We start from the raw sequence: 8,027 nt of genomic DNA on the forward strand, positions 1-8,027 counted from the left end.
ACGCAAAAACGTTTTTCTGAGATAACCCCTGGACCGATTTCAATGAAATTCGTTGAAATTGAGAGAGAACGTTAAATTCTAGGGACTGTTGGAAGGGGAATTTTGATTTAGGGCTTGAATTTTGTTCAAAAGATTTTCAAAAATTCAGAAGTTTGAAAAAAATAGAAGTACAAAGTTTACAAAATCATAGCTCTGCATCAAAAACAGATATCGCGGTTCTGTAAACGGCATCCGTTAGATCATTCTAAGCGGACACATTTGATATGTCAGTTTGCATCTTACGTCAATTTGTTACGTTGTGTACGAGGGTTCAGCAAAAGTTGTAATTATATATTAATAAATTTTTTGAGATTCATGTGTAAGATGTCAAATTTGTCCGCTTTAGATGTGCTATCAGATACAATTCACAGAATTGCGATATCGCTTTTCCTTGCTGAGTTATGGAGTTGTAAACTTGATAGTTTCGTTTTTTGAAAATTTGCGATTTTTGCTAATTTTTAATAAAGAATAGACAACCTAAATCGAAAATTCGAAACCAACAGTCACTAGATTTTAAGTTTTTCTTTTAAATGCGCCAAACCCCGTCAAATTTCGTACAATGGTTGCCGAGAAAATGAATTCTCCTTTTACATGTATTTAGATAGGAGCACCTGAGCTAAAGCTTCCTCTTAAGGAGCATCGTAATTGTCGGACGCTTATTTTTCTACAGATCATTCAGAAAATGCTCAAAGAAAAACTTTCCGTTTCGTGTTAGTGTAGCTGCATGTCTGCTGTACATTTATAGTATATATAGTCAGGCTTGCACCAACATGCAAAATAAACGAAGCGAATATTTGGCATGTAAAGACCTAATTTTCCGCTTCTTCCACCTCTCCCCTATATAATAATTTCCGCCGGATGTGCTGAGACATAGGAAGCGAATTTCTTCAGCGTAAGAGCGGGAAAAAAGGAAAATAAAGCTTTATTACGCTTCAGAAAGATAAGAACTTTTAATGAAATGTACGCTTACAAATTTTCATCAGTTTATCGCGGTGATGACTCTGCGTGAAAGAGAAAAGCATAAATCACTTGGCCCTTGGCACCAAAACTGCAGCAGCCACAGGGTGGGGTGGGCATGCTCGTGGCACGCTGGCCTTTCCGCCGGTCATAAGCATTACAAAACGATGGCGAAAAACTTGGATGGATGCGCCGCAGGTGGCTGCTTAGTGCACAGTTTAGTGCCAGTACAGCAGAGCAACGCAAAAGAGCAAATTCGTACTTTGTCGCTTGAGTTTCCTTAGGAGTGTCCGAGGGAATGTCAATGCGTTCGCATCTTACACCGGCACCACTCATATATCGCATGCACTCCACTAGTTGTTGCAGTAGGACCAAGCATAGCACGTATCCACAACGTGTTTGACATTCCAACAAATAATATTGCACTGAAAAGAAGAAGACCTATGACTGATCATCAGGTTGGTGTCGTAAAAATATGAAATATGACTTGTGTCTGGTATAAATACACTAGACAAAATATAAGGCTTCCGGGACCTACCACAAGGCGATGTACTTCGGAGTATATTTAGACATCTAGCACAAGGTGAAAGGAACTACAATTTCTGAACAGAAAACCAACGTATGCTTAGTTTATGTTCTGGAAGACCAGAAGAGAACGACACACACGGCACACATTGTGTTCTTTTCTGTGTTTCGTGCTGCTTCCCCAGAATTTGAGCTACGGTACACCAACCGGCCCAACTTTCTAGCATAGTAAACCTACGCGAATGTAGTGCAGATTGTGGCACACGACTTTTTTCCATCGCTTATCGACAACCGAGTAATTTTCAAGCCATCACAACAGTTCACACGAAAGGATATGCTCTCTTGCTTATACAGAAACTGAGTTCAACGCGAAAGTAATGTTCTCACCTCAAACGTAGACGTGACGCGCAGCTCGTAGAACACTGGAAGGAACAGGAACGCTGCCACAGGTGCCACAGCGACGGTATTGAGGCCGTTCCACATAAGGTGGAACCCATAAGCGTAAAAGTGGCCCGTGAAACCCACCAGGCTGACGGAGGAAATTAAACTTGCCACTAAGGACGCCGCCAGCGGAAATGAACGCAGTGCTCGGCTTCCCAGAAACACTTCGGCCGTTGAGTTTGCGACTCGAGCCTTGCGACGAAGCGAAAAGTAGAGCCCGAGTCCAAAATTGAGCGCCATGAAGGCACCAAAGACCGCGTGCTCCACGAGTCTGGTCATGTCTCACTGGCGCTTTTGCAGCTAACGCGAACGGTTTCGACCCTGCCCTGAAGGTGCCCGCGGTGAATGGCACGTACACCGGTGTGCACCAGCGTTCTACGGTGAAACCTCGCAGTCGTGTTTCCTTGAGTTTGACCACACAAGGCAGGCGATGTGCCGTTATTCAGTCGACCCACTTATCCGCGTTGAGACTATCCTCTTTTCTGCCGGAAACTTTAAGAATTGATTCGTGCGCAAAAATATTGATGGACGTTCTCTAAATAATGTTGCGGTTGGATCCAAAAGCAATAGTCTAAATCAGGTCAAGCCCTTTGAGAGGAACAAGCCGTCTGCTTTCAGCCTTCCGCCATAGCCGTCTGTATCGTTAATTCACCATTTGTAGCTGCGACTCTGGCTAACCACTGCGGCTATCTGTGCAATTATGAGTCCATAATACTCGTGTTTGTCTCAGACCTGGTTCGCAAAAAAAAGGACTTGGTAAAACTCGTGACAGAGAATATGAAAGCTGCAGCAGAAATGGTCGGGAGTTATCTGATTGGTGAATGGGACTCGTCTCAAACGCTATGTGCAGGATATAGTAGCTTTGACAGTAAATGGGCCAGCTGCGAGGTCTCGGAAAGCTGAAAGCAAGTGCCTGGCTAATATCAGTACCAGCATATTTTCTATACGGCTTTTTATTAACTGCCAGATAACGTGCTTGAGTAGACGTACGTGTAGGCGCGGCCTAGCAAAAACAATGTGTCATAGGTATGTCGCTTCAGTAAATTCTAAAACTCTAACGAGTAACCTTATTTTCGTGCGCTCGTCTCCTCGAGAGCAAATAAGAGAATTAAAGCTTGGGCCCACACTAAAGATCTGTTCGTTATATATTATTAAGAAGATGTTGGTGTCCCAAGCGGTAGCTTCTTTGAGAACAGACCGAATATAGGTAATAGAATAAACCAAGCCGTCACCCAACAAAATAAAAAGTACCAAGAAGAAAAATTTCGAGATCCGGTGACGTAAGTGCGCTTAACCAGTTGGTAACAGAAATAACATGAAGCACATTGGAACACAAAATTCATCGCACATAATTCTCACAAAAAGAACTAATGAAGCAGGTCCTACAAAGACAACTAGAACGTCAAGTCCCCTCCCATAGATACATTTAATAGAGAAAACCTGAAGTCAGGTCATAGAAACTCGCATTAATTCACGCATAGAAAAAAAAACTGCAAACTGCACTGAAGGATACAGATTGTTCTTGTCAAAGTAATTCTTCTACTTACGCAATTGTCATTCCACAATAACGTATAAACTTTCTCACATGATCAGCTACCGTTGTACATTTTGATATAATACTAACGGCTGGCGTGGAAACGTGAAAACTACTATGGATGATTTAAGCGCTCTTTTATGTTGAAACACAAGAGGAATTTCTTCGGAAAGCTTTTTAGAACTCATTGGTTTTCAGTTGTAGTCTCCCTTTGTAGCATGAAGATTATCCCCGTACTGCAGGAAATGACATTCGCAGTGGGTCCCGCTTAGCTCCGGTCCTAAAGCATTTCTTTCTATACGTGTTAGACAAATGCTAGAAAAGGAGTTAAAAGGCTCAAAACACTAAAAGCGTCTTACTGTGACCCAAAATTCTTTATTTTTCTTGGCTGTATACATGCAGATATGTCGAGCAGGAATTGGCCATTACCCTACGTGCAGTTAAAGAATGTGTAGTACGCTGGGGATTATATTTAAATGCCAAATGACGGTGCCGTCCAATATTTAGATTTATTTGTCTTAACTGCCCATAACACAAGCTGGTTTTATGATCCTCGCGCTTACAAGCCACTATTGTCATTTCGTTCAGTGCACTCTAATAAATTGGTCACAAGGGGCATTGTAAAGTCATGTTTGAGTAAGGCCCTAAAGAAATCATGTAAACTTGAGGTCAACGCAAGTTTGACACAACGAGATGAACATCAGTGTTATTTAAGTTATTCAAGCCATGTCACTGCATCAGTAGAGAAAGGGCTGCTTCAACAGATTCATTCAGAAGAAAGCACTTCAGCGTGCTCTAATTCTCACCAACAAACGTGTTAAGCAGCCCCTACAGGATGACCAACCCGGAGCATAGAAAAAAAAAACAAGCTGTGAAACTAAACACAGAGAATTGTATGCCGAGAGTGAGACAGATGTCATTTACCGCATCCCATTACCATGCGAAGCTAGATACATTGGCAGTATTAGCACATGCTTTAAGGCTAAGCTACGGGAACATAATCGGAAATAGAGAAATGAGCAGCCATATCATTGTCTAGCAATCACACTGCAAAGAATATGCTGAGAACACTTCTTTAACGTTACTGGGATTCTAGGAAGAAGCGTGAACGAGTTCACCAGGCTGATTATTGAGGAAAAACATATAGCCAACTATGGTGACGTATGTATCAGGAAACCATTCATATTATTATCTACACAAAGAGGTAAAAATGTGCACATGCCATGAATGTTAATTACAGGATAGGTTCAACGCATTTTACTATATGGCGGTGTCCGTATGCTCGGAGCGCATGTTCTGTAGCGCATCCAGTAAGGCGTATACCTTATCTGTGCTCTTATCCCAAAACTAGGCTTGTTGTTCAAAATTAGCATCATGTGTGTGTGTATGTTCTGCATCACTCGAGAAGGAAGAATTCCACGAAGTACGGACGTGCTTCATGTCGGCTCTGCTATTTTCCTATGCTTTGGTGAACTATCAAACTTTTCCTGGAAATTCTTCATACAAGCGATCGACGGAACCTACAAGAAACATGGGGATACCGGATTTCTGGTGGTAGGCCCCTTTTTCGATTTTTACGGACATTTTAAATTCGAACTAGGCCAGCTGAGCGCTAGTCCTAACCAAGCTGCACGCGCGAAGGGGCCGAGCCGAAGCCTAGGCGAGGCCATGGGCAAACTAACAGGAGCCTCGAAATGGGGAACGTGGACGATGCGGCTCCCCCGGATGAGCTCTCAAGCAGGAGAACGTGGTTTATTCGGAGAAAAGGCCGTTTCATGCCCGAGCAAAGCGACGCATCCGCCGTGCGCGAGCCGACGGGGAACGGTACGAGGCCCAGCCCCCGGCTGGGGAAGAAGCTGGCTGCAAGATCGGTCGAGAAGCAGCACGTGGAGGTTCCGGAAGGTGCTGAGAAAATTATTATTTGCCGGAAAGGAGGTACCAATCGCATCCTGGAGGAAGTTGGAAGATTGCGCATGCACGTCTACCTGGCCCAGGCAGCCAGGGTCAACCCGGACGCTGCAGACGAAGACGTAGCATCACCAAACCTGACGCAGCAGTCGATCATTCGATCATGATACCTGCGCTAGATGCGGCACGGGCAAGCTAGTACGCTGCGATCACGGCACTTTGGGTCGGTGGATCGATGGTCGAGACGAAGGCGTATATTGCCATGCCGGAAACCGGAGGGAAAGGAGTGATCCATGACGTACTGCTGGATGCAACTCACAAGGAAATCCTTGATGCACTTCGAAGAAATAAGAAAAACCCATCGATCATTGGAGTCACAAGACTTGGGGCGAAATCCAAATTGGTATTGATCCTGTTTGAAGACTGGAAAGTGCCGATGCAAGTTTACCTCCGATGTTTCCACACACGCTACTACCTATAGAAGAAAAAATATGATGTATGCGTCACCAGCGGAAAACTTGGACATCGGGCGGATGTTAGCCGGAACCCCGACGACGTCAGATGTCGGGGGTGCGGAGCCGACAACCCCGAACCAAATCACAGCTGCGAGCCTCAACGCTTGCTATGCAAAAAAGCCCACCTCCTAGGCGACAAGTGCCGGTAGATATATCACATGCCATACATCATCAAGAAAAAATTATGGGAGAAAGAGATAGAACAAGAGAAGCTCCAGTTGCAAGACCCGACTCAAGGCAAGCCCCAGGCCACAACCTCGGCACTTAGAGAGGAGCACCGAGGCAGAGCAAGGGATGCTACCAGAGACCAGGCGGAGCAGCAGTCGAGAGCGAGATCTAGCTCGAGACCCGGAAGGAGGTCCAGTTCGTGGTCCGGAGGAGGGCGCCAGCAGACTCCAACCAAGTGGCCTGCTGAACATGGCCAGGGACCTGCTAACCAGGGCCGGGGACCCGGCTTGCCGCTCAGGGACCCCAAGGACCCGTGGGGAAAAAAGAAGAAAATACCCACTTGGTAAGCTTTGGTAGCAAGGGCTCCTAGGCTGAAAAAGATGAGATTAGCTTACTGAAGAAAAAAATAGAGGAGCATAAGAAAGCAAACATGAGGTTAGAACGATTGCTGAGCGAAACCCAAAATCAGCTGAGCGCACTAAAACAGAGAAGGTACCTGCAGAGGCTCCCAAAAAATGCAACACTCACATCACTCATCCTGCTCCTGTATCAGCTACATCTGGTCAGGAGGAAGAGGATATGAATGTTGATGTTACGAGACAACCCCCTTCCAAACGTAAGGCGGTGGAGACCGACCCACTGGCGAGCTGGCAAAAGAAAATTGAAACGTGGCTGGTGGTGAAAATGGACAAGGAGAACGAAACCATGAAAGAAGGACAGCTACAGAATGGAGGAGCAATTGTGCTATTACAGGCGTAAGTGAACCAACAATCTTGCAAGATAGACACCCTAAGCACGTCGATGGATACCTTAGGCACGACAATAGCTAGGCTGTGCGAGAAAATCGCCTCAATAGAAGCGATTCTTAATAGAAATGGATAAAAATTCGTGTAAGAAAAATGCCTCCACATTCTGGCATTGGAATTGTAGGGGGTGCCAGAGGAAAAGAGCGCTGCTGCAACAATACCTCGAGCTGCAAAATGAAGCACCCGTAGCCATAGTCATGCAGGAAACGGGAAAGGCCCCTGTTAGATTATCGGGTTACCAAAGCTTTCACAGCGGCAAGGGGATAAATGCCGAGTCGCCACCTTCGTAAAGCGAAACATTGCAACCATTGTTCATGATGTCTCTCCCAGCGAGGCAGAGGCTGTTCTCGTTGAGATTATCACAGGGAAGAAAAATAGAGATAGCATATTTTTGCTGAATGTGTACAGCACATCCAAGCAAAAGAAAATTAGATTCACTTCTTTATTCCGCAAAGCGCTCAAAGCCGCAGATGGGAGACCTCTTATCAGTATGGGAGACTTCAACGCGGCTCACGAGGAATCGGGATATACATACTAGGACCCCAAAGGTAGACGAATATGGGAAGATATACAAATGCTAGGGCTTACTCTACATACTGACCGATGCATCCCTACGCGCACGGGCAACTGTATAACCAGGGACACTCCACCCGACCTCACGATAAGCCATATGGCGGGAACAGTAACATGGAAAAGCACAGGACAAAATCTAGACGGCGACCACATTATTATTTCGCTCACTCTAGGAAAAGGCGTCAAAACTCGCCTCATCAAACAACCGAAATTAACGGAGTGGGATAAATTCAGAGAGATAAGAAAGGAGGCCTCACTGTCGGACGATATCTACAATATCGACGAGTGGACACACCTCCATAAAACGCACATAGTGGAAGCGACTACAACTGTAGAGGATGAGGACACACCCCCAGCATTAGACAGCAAACTGCTGAACTTGTGGAGCAGAAAGAATAACTTGGAGAAAAGACTCAAGACACAAAGGTGCCTAGCCAGACTCAACAACTATCCAGACTCAACAAAGAAATGGAAACATATGTGATTAAGCTCAACAAACAGAATTTAAGGAGTCTCTCCAAAACCTGGAGCTTTCTGAGACATCCAATCGACGCTAGTAAA

Source organism: Dermacentor albipictus, chromosome 5, assembly GCF_038994185.2.
Source record: "Dermacentor albipictus isolate Rhodes 1998 colony chromosome 5, USDA_Dalb.pri_finalv2, whole genome shotgun sequence".
Lineage (NCBI taxonomy): Eukaryota > Metazoa > Arthropoda > Arachnida > Ixodida > Ixodidae > Dermacentor > Dermacentor albipictus.